Source organism: Oncorhynchus nerka, linkage group LG10 (genome assembly GCF_034236695.1).
Source record: "Oncorhynchus nerka isolate Pitt River linkage group LG10, Oner_Uvic_2.0, whole genome shotgun sequence".
NCBI lineage: Eukaryota > Metazoa > Chordata > Actinopteri > Salmoniformes > Salmonidae > Oncorhynchus > Oncorhynchus nerka.
In genome coordinates, this window is record NC_088405.1 from 46,159,452 (window position 1) to 46,172,125 (window position 12,674).

Genomic DNA, 12,674 nt, shown 5'->3' on the forward strand with positions numbered 1-12,674 from the left:
ACCTTTTGGGTCAATTTAACCACTTCCGGTTGCTCCAGGAAGCTTAGAATCGACACAGGTAGACCTCATAGTGGTCTGATGTACTGTCATAGAAGACAGCTTCATAAGGCATTGATAACCCACATAGGCTTCAGGTTGAATTTAGAGGTGCAGGCAATGTATTCCTATGGGGAGAGAAGTCAATGCAAACTCTTTGATGTAAACACCTTCTTTTAACTGTTAAGGGTTAATGCCACAGGGTCAAGGTTAGGCTTGTACGGATCGGGAGGACCTCAGGTACGTTCCTGACCTTAACGGTTCTCTCACTGTCACCCAAAAGCAAATGACATTGAAGGCCAGCCTTCATTTTGGGCCTACTTTTCTAATGGTCCCTGTGCTTAGACCGAGCGAGCTACGGTCAAGTGGGGCATCTTGTTGAACTCGGCACGGCCTAGAGAATATGGAAATGCCATTGTAGGCTTTGTGTGTCTTTAAGCACCACACTTTGTCACTCCATACTTGCTGTGTTTGTGTTTCTGTGTGTGTGTGTGTGAGAGAGAGCTTTTCTTTGACATCTGTTGGGAAAAATGACTGACTTACAGTTTATGGGGGTTGCCTAATCACACATATGAAGTTTTGAAAAGATCTGACCTTTTTAACCCTTGGAAACTGCCACTGTGACACCATTTAAGGCACTTCCGGTTGGCACAGGAAGCTATAAATAAACTCATATCCTGATTGGGGTATGCCTTTACAGAATCCTGAGTTTTAAGTCTTTACGTTAAGAACTGAGTTATTTACGGAGGGTTTAGTGAGTGTGTGTTATTTCAGAAAATCATAGAAAATCACAGAAATCTCGCAGAGCTCCGCAGCACACTTTAAAAAGATTCGTAAGAACACCCTGCAACTGGATCTGTAACCGTTGAAAAAAAATACCTATCCGTGAACATCACCAATCTGTCGTTGTACGATTTCTCTTAAATGACGATAGATAAATGGCTGGTTCTTTTTTTATTGACACCGGAGGCTCCTTGACTTTGACGTGAAGTGGAAAAATAATTTCTCTATTTTCATTTTGGACCTTTAATCCCAGATAAATGGCCATAACTCAAAAACCGTTGAGGCCTAGACGCCATCTTGTTCGGGGCCAACTGCCCATTATGCCGCCCCTACGCTCACCGAGTTTCGGCTTCGAAATATTTTCAGTTTTCGAGATAAGGCCCCGTCGTGAATCGTGATGTTTTGTCCAATAGCAATATGATTGCTTATGCCCTCTTGTGGGAATTTCCGGGACAGCGGAAAAATGACCAAAATCTTATTATTTTTGTAAAAATGTCCGACAAAGTTCATTTGATGACTTCCTGGTAGGTCCGGCCCTGCCGCTCGGCCCGACGCCGTCCGCGAATTTTACAAACGATTTCGGACGTCTAGTAAGGGACCGTACATTTGCAATATGGACTTTCTCACTAACCATACAGCAACTGCTGAAATCTTCCCTTAAGGTATGTAAGTAGGTTCAAACCTACACAGTTAAAGCCCATAGATCTATCAAAGTGATATAAGATCAAGTGCTGAGTTGTTAAAACAAATTCAAATACATAAACACGAAAGGAATAAAACTATTATAAATAAGCATGCATCTGTTAAATATAATAAAAGCCACACAAACTTTGTGTTTTTTGTTTTATGGTGCATCCTTCTTCCAACTCCTTGAGAACCCTGTAAACAAGTGCTATGCCCTTCAATTGATCCTATCTTACCAGTTAAAAACGCTCATTCAGGCCGCTAGGTGTAATTGTAGGTCTCTTATCCACCTACGTTCCACTGCTTTTCGCCGCCCACTGGTCCACCCAGAACACGACTGTAGTCCTGATCTATTGAGGTAAGTGATGGGGTGATCCTGGAAATGAGTCACTAGTTCTGTGTGTAAATGGGCCCGTTTGATATTGTATAGAATGTTGTTTAAGTCTATTTTCTATTGTATACTGGGTTTCCCCAATGTAGTGTTTTTTGCTAAATGTGCAAGTGATTATATACATATATGACATTGGGAGTGTAGAGTGAAATGGAGTCTAAAACTGGAGTGGAGGTCTTGCTGTATGAGTTTGAAATGAATTTTCTTGGTCTGAAGTGGGCCGTGTAGGGTTTGGGTGGTTGGGGGCTTGGTACTGTATTTAGCTTGGATGAGGATGTCTTTGAGGCTCTTATTCCTCCTAAATGCTGAGATTATTCTATACGGCTGGAGGGGTGTGTATGCCTGTTGGGTGATGGAAAAATTGTGTTTGAACGCCTGATGTAACGGTCTGATCCTATGTGAGAATGTAGTAACTAGGGGGATGAGGATTGTCTGCTGCTCGGAAGGGGAATGAGAGGAGGAAAGAAGATTGTGGTTCCGAGGGGGGTCAATTTCAAAATCTGTTCTAGGAGGGGTAGGGTTATGATTAGGATTAGGGGTGGGGTTAGGGTTAGCGGTGGGATTATGGTTAAGGTTAGGGGTTGGATTATGGTTATGGGCAGGAGCAGGATACGAACCCGAATTAGGGTAAGGGTTAAGGTTAGGGTTGTGGTCAGGGTTGAAATCAGGGGAAGGGGAGGATTTGGAAATGTCTCTGGAACCTCTATAATGGAGGTTGGGGTCCAAAAGAGTGATTGACAGACTTGTGTTATGTGAGTGTGTAGGTTGAATGGGAGAGAGGGCCCCCAAGGTGCTGTTTTTTATGGTTCTGAGATATTGTTTAGAGTAACCTCTCTCTCTGAGTGCCTGAAATAATGTTTGAATTGCTTTTCCCAGGTCCTGTTTGCAGTAGGAAATCCTATGAAACCGTATAATTTGTGATTTAACGATGCCTCTAAATGTATGTTTGGGGTGATAACTGTGTTTGTGGAGTAAAGCATGTGTATCTGTTGGTTTGAAATAAACTTTAGTGAATATTGTTTTTTTTTTAGACTGATTTATGTGATTAAAGAAAACTGTAGTATCCAAGAAGTGTACTTCACACGGATCTATTATTATGTATTTAACCTTAATGGATGGGTGGTTACTGTTGAGAATGCTAATGAATTCAGTGAATAGTTGGATATCATGAGGCCAGGCTCCTATAATGTCATCTAGAAGTCTGTAATAGATTGTAGGTTGATGTGGGCACTTGGCCAATGCCTCTCTCTCCCATTCAGCAATGTAAAAGTTTGCATATGCCGTGGCAAATTTCTTGCCCATAGCTGTTCCCTCCACCTGTAAGTAGTGCTTATCATTGAATATAAAGTCATTGTGTGTGACGCTGATTTCTAATAATTGTAGTATTTCATTGTCTGGTCTATTGCTATCTGGGTGTGCATGGAAAATATTTCTGACCGTCTGTACTCCTGTTGCTGTATTCATGTTAGTGTATAAGCTATCAATGTCTATAGTGAATATATATATGTTTGGGAGGGAACAACTATGGGTTTGATCTTCTCAAGAAAGTGCTAAGTGTCTCTGAGGGGGCTGGGGTGTCTAGTGGAGAGGGTTGATATAATGATCAATATATTGGGCTATGTTGTATGATTTGCTATTGCAGTCTGATACGATTGGCCTGCCAGGAGGAACTTCATATGGAATAGTCCAGGTTTCTGGGTCTTTATGAATTTTGTAAAACAGTTTAGGTCGTGGAGTGTTTGGTCCAAATAGAAAGTCTCGTTGTTTTTTCGTGATGTGCCGTTTATCATAAAGTGTTTGTATGATTCTACGTAATTTAGTCTGGGTCTGTGGTTGTAGGCTGTTTCCTATTGGTACATAATACATGGTGTTGGATAACTGTCTATTTGCCTCGTCTAAGTATTGATGTTTATCTAGGACCACTGTTTTAGATCGCTTATCTGCTGGTTTCAATATTATGTGAGGGTTTAAGTTATTTTATGGCTTGTCTTTCGATGCGGGTGATGTTGTCCTCTCTATCTGCCTGGGTGTGATAATTGTGAAGGGTGTCTTGGTCGGTTCTGATTAGGTTCTTTACCCTCCTATCTGGGACAGTTTGGGTTCCCAGATTGAAGGAAGGGTGAATGGTAAATGGTTGTCATTTGTCTGATAGTCAAAGTAGTCTAGAAGTTTAAGTCGTCGATGATATTTATGTGTGTCCCTATGAAGTTCCTCCCAGTCAAATTTACCAGGGCGGGGAATGAAAGACAACTCCCCTCTCCAAAAGTTGGGTCTGTGCTGTTGTGAGTTGAAAAGACTTGGATAAATTCATGATGTTTGATGAGAGGGGGTCAACTACCCCCTCTGTTGGGTAATCTAAGAAAGCAACTGGGGGAGGAAAGAGGGGAGAGAGTACAGGGGGTTGGGGGAAAAATAAGGGTGTGGTGTGGCTAGGTGGGTCCAAATTGTGGGTAGAGCCTATTCTAAATTTAGCTGCTCACACCAATTCTTAAAAATGAGGTCTGCTGTGGTTGTTGTCCAGTGTATCAGGTCTGTTGTGTGGAATTCATCATGGGGTATCTCCAAGAGAAATGGGCCATGTGTGGTGATGTAACCGTTAATGACTTTGAGGTTCCGTTTTCGATCTGGTGAAAGGAGGTGTGAGTGGTTAATGGGGATGTAAATAATTGCATTAGGGAAAGTGACTCTTGCTTCCTTGTGCATTGATGCAATCTGTTTGATTGATGTTTTGTATGGGTCATTATCCATATTGTTTATGCCCACCGAGAGAACCACTATGCTGGTGTCTAAATGAACCTCTGTTTTCTCCAGGACCTTTGTGAAATGGTAAAATGTTGCTCCAGGGTAACTGTCCACTTGTATGTTTGGGTTATGAAATGGAGGGATTCTATTAACATTTGAGTCTCCCAAGACTAGTATTGGTTTATTTCCCTTAAAATTCCAATCTGCCACCTTGCCTTTTGGTCTGGCTTTATGGTACGATGGTTTCTGAAGGGTTGCTGGATTGGATTAAGGTTAAGAGAGGTGGATGATTTGCTGTGTTCTGGGTTAGGGTTAGGTTTCTAGTTTTGAGTCTGTTGATCAAGGGTTAGGGTTAGGTTAGGGGTTAGAGGGTTTTAGGGTTACGGGGGTTAGGGGTGAGGGTTAGGGCGTTAGGGTTAGGTTTAGAATATAATTGTGTTTCGTTTCAACTGGTTAGTTTTACGGTGCACAGGCCTATCTCCTGTTTATCCCTCCCATTTCTGATGATCTAATATAATGGGGTTAAGGGTTAGGGTTAGGGGGAGTTAGGGTTGGGGTTAGGGGTTGGGGTTAGAGGGTTAGGGTTTTAGGGGGAGGTTAGGGTTAGGGGGTTAGGGGTTGGGGTTAGGGGGGTTAGGGGGGTTGGGGTTAGGTTTCTAGTTTTGAGTCTGTTGATCCAGGGTTAGGGTTGGGGGGGGTTTGGTTTTGAATATAATTGTGTATCGTTTAGGGCTAGGGGGTTAGGTTTTGAATATAATTGTGTTTCGTTTCAACTGGTTAGTTTTACGGTGCACAGGCCTATCTCCTGTTTATCCCTCCCATTTCTGATGATCTAATATAATGGGGTTAGGGTTAGGGGTTAGGGTTAGGGTTAGGGGGGTTAGGGTTGGGGTTAGAGGGTTAGGGCGTTAGGGGGGTTTAGGGTTAGGGAGTTAGGGGTTAGGGTTAGGTTTCTAGTTTTGAGTCTGTTGATCCAGGGTTAGGGTTGGGGGGGGTTAGGGTTAGGTTAGGGGTTAGAGGGTTAGGGTTACGGGGTTGGGGGTTAGGGTTAGAGGGTTAGGGTTTGAATATAATTGTGTTTCGTTTAGGGTTAGGGTTTTAGGGTTAGAGGGTTAGGTTTTGAATATAATTGTGTTTCGTTTCAACTGTTTAGTTTTACGGTGCACAGGCCTATCTCCTGTTTATCCCTCCCATTTCTGATGATCTAATATAATGGGGTTAGAGGGTTAGGGGTTAGGGTTAGTGGGGGGTTTAAGGTTAGGGTTAGGGGGTTAGGGTTAGGTTTTGAATATAATTGTGTTTCGTTTCAACTGGTTAGTTTTACGGTGCACAGGCCTATCTCCTGTTTATCCCTCCCATTTCTGATGATCTAATATAATGGGGTTAGGGGTTAGGGTTAGGTTTTGAATATAAGGGTTGGGGTTATGGGTTGGGAGGGTTAGGGTTGGGGAGGGTTAGGGGGGTTAGAGGGTTAGGGTTAGGGGGGTTAGGGTTTGAATATAATTATGTTTCGTTTAGGGTTAGGGTTAGAGGGTTAGGGTTAGGTTTTGAATATAATTGTGTTTCGTTTCAACTGGTTAGTTTTACGGTGCACAGGCCTATCTCCTGTTTATCCCTCCCATTTCTGATGATCTAATATAATGGGGTTAGGGTTAGAGGGTTGGGGTTAGGGGTTGGGGTTAGAGGGTTAGGGTTATGGCGTTAGGGGGAGGTTAGGGGGTGGGGTTTAGGGTTAGGGGTTAGGGTTAGGTTTCTAGTTTGGATTCTGTTGATCCAGGGTTAGGGTTGGGGGGGTTAGGTTAGGAGTTAGAGGGTTAGGGTTACGGGGGTTAGGGTTAGAGGGTTAGGTTTTGAATATAATTGTGTTTAGGGTTAGGGCTAGGGGGTTAGGGTTAGAGGGTTAGGTTTTGAATATAATTGTGTTTCGTTTCAACTGGTTAGTTTTACGGTGCAAAGGCCTATCTCCTGTTTATCCCTCCCATTTCTGATGATCTAATATAATGGGGTTAGGGTTGGGGAGGGTTAGGGAGGGGTTAGAGGGTTAGGGTTAGGGGGGTTAGGGTTTGAATATAATTATGTTTCGTTTAGGGTTAGGGTTAGAGGGTTAGGGTTAGGTTTTGAATATAATTGTGTTTCGTTTCAACTGGTTAGTTTTACGGTGCACAGGCCTATCTCCTGTTTATCCCTCCCATTTCTGATGATCTAATATAATGGGGTTAGGGGTTAGGGTTAGAGGGTTGGGGTTAGGGGTTGGGGTTAGAGGGTTAGGGTTATGGCGTTAGGGGAGGTTAGGGGGTGGGGTTTAGGGTTAGGGGTTAGGGTTAGGTTTCTAGTTTGGATTCTGTTGATCCAGGGTTAGGGTTGGGGGGGTTAGGTTAGGGGTTAGAGGGTTAGGGTTACGGGGTTAGGGTTAGAGGGTTAGGTTTTGAATATAATTGTGTTTAGGGTTAGGGCTAGGGGGTTAGGGTTAGAGGGTTAGGTTTTGAATATAATTGTGTTTCGTTTCAACTGGTTAGTTTTACGGTGCAAAGGCTTATCTCCTGTTTATCCGTCCCATTTCTGATGATCTAATATAATAGGGTTAGGGTTAGGTTTTGAATATAAGGGTTGGGGTTATGGGTTTAGGGGGGTTGGGAGGGTTAGGGGTTAGGGGTTAGGGTTAGGGGGTTAGGGTTTGAATATAATTATGTTTCGTTTAGGGTTAGGGTTAGAGGGTTAGGGTTAGGTTTTGAATATAATTGTGTTTCGTTTCAACTGTTTAGTTTTACGGTGCACAGGCCTATCTCCTGTTTATCCCTCCAATTTCTGATGATCTAATATAATGGGGTTAGGGTTGGGGTTAGAGGGTTAGGGTTAGGGCGTTAGGGGGAGGTTAGGGGTGGGGTTTAGGGTTAGGGGTTAGGGTTAGGTTTCTAGTTTTGATTCTGTTGATCCAGGGTTAGGGTTGGGGGGTTAGGTTAGGGGTTAGAGGGTTAGGGTTACGGGGTTAGGGTTACGGGGGTTAGGCTTAGAGGGTTAGGGTTAGAGGGTTAGGTTTTGAATATAATTGTGTTTCGTTTAGGGTTAGGGCTAGGGCGTTAGGGTTAGAGGGTTAGGTTTTGAATATAATTGTGTTTCGTTTTCAACTGGTTAGTTTTACGGTGCACAGGCCTATCTCCTGTTTATCCCTCCCATTTCTGATGATCTAATATAATGGGGTCAGAGGGTTAGGGGGGTTAGGGTTAGGGGGGTTAGGGTTAGTGGGGGTTTAAGGTTAGGGTTAGGGGGTTAGGGTTAGAGGGTAAGGGCGTTAGGGTTAGGTTTTGAATATAATTGTGTTTCGTTTCAACTGGTTAGTTTTACGGTGCACAGGCCTATCTCCTGTTTATCCCTCCCATTTCTGATGATCTAATATAATGGGGTTAGAGGGTTAGGGGGTTAGGGTTGGGGGGGGGGTTAGGGTTAGAGGGTTAGAGGGTTAGGGCGTTAGGGTTAGGTTTTCCGTTTTTTTCCCTTCCGCTTTCATTGGATCTCAAGAAACTCAAGTGCCCCATTGTGACATCATCACTTCCAAGTGACATTCTTTGTAAGTGAAATCAAGCCATTTTTGACACAAATAAAGCTAATAAATCCACTTTGCAACCACTTAGACAAGAAATGTCAAGTGTTCCAGCTTCGTCTACTTCTCTGCTACTCAAATCTGGAGTTTGGAGACAAAAGAGATATTCGCATCAAAAGTTACAGGAGTTTAAGTAACAGCACCAACATCAGTTTTTTTACATTTTGGCAAGCAGTGTCTATTTTGACCAATACTGCAACAAGTTAGACAAGAAGTTAGCTGTGTTCAATGTTGCAACTTGCTGAAAACTGTCCACAATGTTCATTTCATCTCAAATAGACAGCACAGCAAAAATTGGACATCCAGAGTGCATCAAACATGATTTAGAGCTGTTGTTACTACTGCAATCAGCTTCAGGCAATCTCCCATAGTCTATGCCATTACCTGTACCCATGATGCAACTGTAATTGCCCCCATATGCTTTAACACCCCAAGAGGCCCGATGAGGAGGTATTGTAGGAAACACAAGGCTCAAAGAGGAACAGAGGGTTGAATTGGGCTTAACCTGGTAAAAACTTATCAGAATACACAACCACCCCTCTCCTTCTCCTATAGCAACTGGGTGTGTAGCCAGAACAGGTCTAGCATATAATGCAGTCCTTTCTTTTCAGGGTCTTAGCTGTATACCTCATATAAGACAGCCACAAATTGTCCCTACCATCAAAACCAGTCTCAGTGCCTAATTTATCAATAACTGAATCGTCTCTAACGTTAATTACCTGAATGGGATTTGACACAGTGGTGGTCCAGGGGTGGTAGAAGAATGTGTCTGGCTCTGGTTCGTCTGGGACCTCTGTGGTTTTGGCAGCACCTTAACAGAAAACACACCCATCGTGTCTATCCCGGTCCTTTGTAGTGCCTGCATCAGAGAGCTTAGAGATCCATCAGAGATCCAATGAAAGCGGAAGGAGGACATAAAGAGGACAAGAAAGTGAAAAACGGAAACAGTATAACAGATATCAAAAATTCTATACAACCAACTTGATCGAGACCGTTGCGAATTTGTTGATATTGGAACGGCATTTCTAGCTTAAACAGTGTAGGAGGAGTGTCTCCTCATGATTTTGGCCATGCAGCGTCTGCGAGTATCCTAGCCAAATGGTTACTACTTTAATATGAAGATAGCCTCAATGGCGCTGCCCATGCTGTCACAGACACTATATTGGCACAGATACATAGATGAGTCTTTTATCTTCTTATGGCTGGGGGCAGTATTGAGTTGCTTGGCTGAATAAGTTGTCCAGAGGTGCCCAGAGTAAACTGCCTGCTACTCAGTCCCAGAAGCTAAGATATGCATAGTATTCATATATTTGGATAGGAAACACTCTGAAGTTTAAAAAAAACGTTTGAATGATATCTGTGAGTATAACAGAACATATATGGCAGGCAAAAACCTGAGAAAAAAATCCAACCAAGAAGTGGGAAATCTGAGGTTGGTCATTTTTCAACTCATTCCCTATTGAAGATACAGTGGGATATTGGTCATGTTGCACTTCCTAAGGCTTCCACTAGATGTCAACAGTCTTTAGAACCTTGTTTGATGCTTCTACTGTGAAGTGGGGGCAGCATTTTCACGTTTGGATAAATAGCGTGCCCAATTTCAACTTCCTGCTACTCATGCCAGGAATATAAGATATGGGTATTATTAATAGATTTGGATAGAAAACACTGACGTTTCTAAAACTGTTTGAATCATGTCTGTGAGTATAACAGAACTTATGTAGCAGGCAAAACCCCGAGGACTAACCGTTCAGAATTATTATTTTTTTGGTCTCAGTTCTGGCAAATTATATTTCTTAGGAACCTGTTTTCAGTTCCTACCGCTTCCACTGGATGTCACCAGTCTTCAGAATTTGGTTGAGGTTATTCATTTGTGCAATGAAGAAGTAGGCCATCTAGGAACTGGGTAACACTGTTGAGAGTGCGCAAGACGTGAAAAGTAACGTTGGTTTGTTGTCTTCCTGTATTGAACACAGACCAGTCTACAATTTGATCAATTATTAAAAATACCTAAGGTTGTATTACAAAAGTAGTTTGATTAAGTCTAGCAAAAGTGTGCGATTTTGAGCATGTGTCCATTAGGCCTATGGATTTTTTTGTATCAGCACAAATGACAGCAAGCAACCAAAGCCCCACTTGTGGTCTTCTTAAATTAAACTTGTTATTGACAATATGGAGGACAATACCACTGAGGAGTTTAAGGAACTCCCTCAAACTTTTATTCGATAGGCTGGGATCTGCACTATGCAGCTGTTGCAAGAGCACATTTTTCACTGGCTATCCACAGGTTGCAAAAACAATGATATGCAGCTTAAAATAATTTAAAAGTAATCAGAAGTAATGAGTTTTTCAAAAGTATCTAATCGGATTACAATATTTTTGCTGATAACGTAACAGATTAGTTACATGGTACATGAGCACAATGTTGAGTAAAAGTCAAGCTTACACAACCTTGAATAGCCAGTGTTTGTGTATTGCCTAGAGTTTCGGTGGAGTTGCTGCCTTAAACCTTGGTCCAGTCAATAAACATGATTGATAGGCAAACACATGCATGCACACAAGCTCACACACACAGACATGGAATGTGATTTCAAATTAACCCTTTACTGCGTGACTCCTAACAATGACCCCCCCCCTCGCACCAATTTAACTACAAACTACACATTTTATTACAATCAGGAATTAGGATGTTGGCAAATCAATCCAGAACTCTGGGGGCGGCAGGTAGCCTAGTGGTTAGAGTGTTGGGCCAGTCACCAAAAGTTTGCTAGATCGAATTCCCGGGCTGACAAGATAAAAATCTGCTGTACTGCCACTGAACAAGGCAGTTAAACCCACTGTTCCTAGGCCATCATTGTACATAAGAATTTGTTCTTGACTGACTTGCCTGGTTAAAATTTTTTTAACTCACTGTGTGAAATGTCTAACAAGGCCTCTAGTCTATACAATTATCCCTTCATCCACCACCAAAATGAACTATCACTGATCTGTCATTATCAGTGTTGTGCAAATAAAATGTGACTTTGGTAATTATAATGTGCCATTATACCAACATTTGTTAACCCCCTCCATATTTGAACACACAATTCCAGAAACAAAGGTATACCTTCCTTCCAGAGAACATTCTGGTGTGTGTTGAAAGTCAAATACATGTCCCTGAATTTCAAAATAAAAGGTCATGGTAAAAAGTATTTTTATGTAGCATTGGTTTAGTTCCTCATTGTTACCAAAGAATGAAGGGAGTTGAGTAATTTCATTACAACCTTGTCTTTATTTACAATACCCATATTTTTTATATTTGGCAGAATGCCTTTTATTAGGCACTACAACAAACAAAAATCAATAAGCAGAAAGAAAACATCACTCAGTTATACTTCTACAGTGCCTTGAGTGCAAACATTCCAACGGATTCCATACTTGCTCAAATCTAATATATTTTATTGTACAATAATGTGACTGTCACTTTCAGTGTAATCAGCAGCTCTGCACTCAGACACCTATTTACATGCTGGTCTTGCGGGTTGGTAAAACTGAGCAAAATCAAAGAAATACTGCAGAACGAGACCTTTTATCCAAAGGATTTGTTCAACTTGCATCAAAACGGCCTTCTAGTCAACTACAAACCCACTGACAAGTAAGGGTATCCCCACAGTCCATCTGAAAGTCCCTTATCTACAGCCTAACACCAGTAGCACATGACACAACTTCAAGTGACTGCACTCACTGTAGCCTCATCCCAGATCTCTTTGTGCTATGTAGCCATAATGTATAGCTGACAGCAACCATATGCAATACAAACATCTGGGTCCAGGCTAGATGCATGGGTCTTCATCTGATAAACTGTTGAGAAGCAGAACAAGATACCAACAAACTTACTGAAACAGTTCAACACAACAATATCCTTTATGTATGCATTTCCTTCATCAAATCTAAACATTCCTATCTATTACACAGAGATTTAGAGTTATCAAAGCATATACAGTTGAAGTCAAGATAACATACACTTAGGTTGGAGTCATTAAAACTCATTTTCAACCACTCCACAAATGTCTAAACAAACTATAGTTTTGGCAAGTCGGTAGGACTTGGACATCTACTTTGTGGATGACAAGTAATTTTTCCAACAATTGTTGACAGATTATTTCACTTAACTCACTGTATCACAATTCCAGTGGGTCATAAGTGTACATACACTAAGTTGACTGTGCCTTTAAACAGCTTGGAAAATTCGAGCAAATTATGTCACGACTTTAGAAGATTCTGATTAATTGACATAATTTGAGTCAATTGGAGGTGTACCTGTAGATGAAGTTCAAGGCCTACCTTCAAACTCAGTGCCTCTTTGCTTGACATCATGGAAAAATCCAAATAAATCAGCTAAGACCTCCACAAGTCTGGTTCATCCTTGGGAGCAATTTCCAAATGTCTGAAGGTACCAAG